Source organism: Petaurus breviceps, unplaced genomic scaffold (genome assembly GCF_028583685.1).
Source record: "Petaurus breviceps papuanus isolate PSGF00001 unplaced genomic scaffold, PetGlider_PUasm1.0 90804, whole genome shotgun sequence".
In the NCBI taxonomy this organism is placed as follows: domain Eukaryota; kingdom Metazoa; phylum Chordata; class Mammalia; order Diprotodontia; family Petauridae; genus Petaurus; species Petaurus breviceps.
In genome coordinates, this window is record NW_027187348.1 from 19,882,638 (window position 1) to 19,883,407 (window position 770).

A 770-nucleotide genomic window follows, 5' to 3' on the forward strand; every position below is an offset into this window, starting at 1 on the left:
TCTGTCTCTCTGTCTCTCTCTGTGTCTCTCTCTCTCTGTCTCTCTGTCTGTCTCTCTGTCTGTCTGTCTGTCTGTCTGTCTGTCTGTCTGTCTGTCTCTCTCTCTCTCTCTCTCTCTCTCTCTCTCTCTCTCTCTCTCTCTGTCTGTCTCTCTCTCTCTGTCTCTCTCTCTCTCTCTCTCTCTGTGTAATGTGTGGACTTTTAGGACCAGAAAGACCCTCAGAGATCATGTGGTCTAATTTTATGCATGAAAAAACTGAGACCCAGAAATATAAAGTATCTCCCCAATCTAATCTATTCTCTACTCAGCTGTCAAAGTGATTTCCCTGTAATGTAGGTCTGCTCATATCACCCTCCCCACTCAGTAAACCCCAATAACTCTCTATTACCTCCAAGATCAACTATAAAGTCCTGTTTGATATCACAAGCCCTTCACTATCTTTCCAGTCTTTTTGTTCATTCGTCCCTTCCACATATTCTACCATCCACTGTACAGCCTACTTGATCTTCCTCATGCACAATACTCCATCTCCACATAGTCTCTATGACTTTGTACTGACTGTCCCCCATCCCTTCCCAAATCTGAAATTCTCTTCCTTCACTCTTACCTCTTAGCTGGGCTCAGTTCAAATTCCACCTGCAAAGGAGGCCTTTCTAGGTCTCCTCCAGCTGTTAATGCCTTACCCTCTGGATTCCCTTAGATCTACTCTGTATACATTATACCTAGTTATTTATAAGCTGTATCCCTTAACAGAATGTGAACTCCTTGAG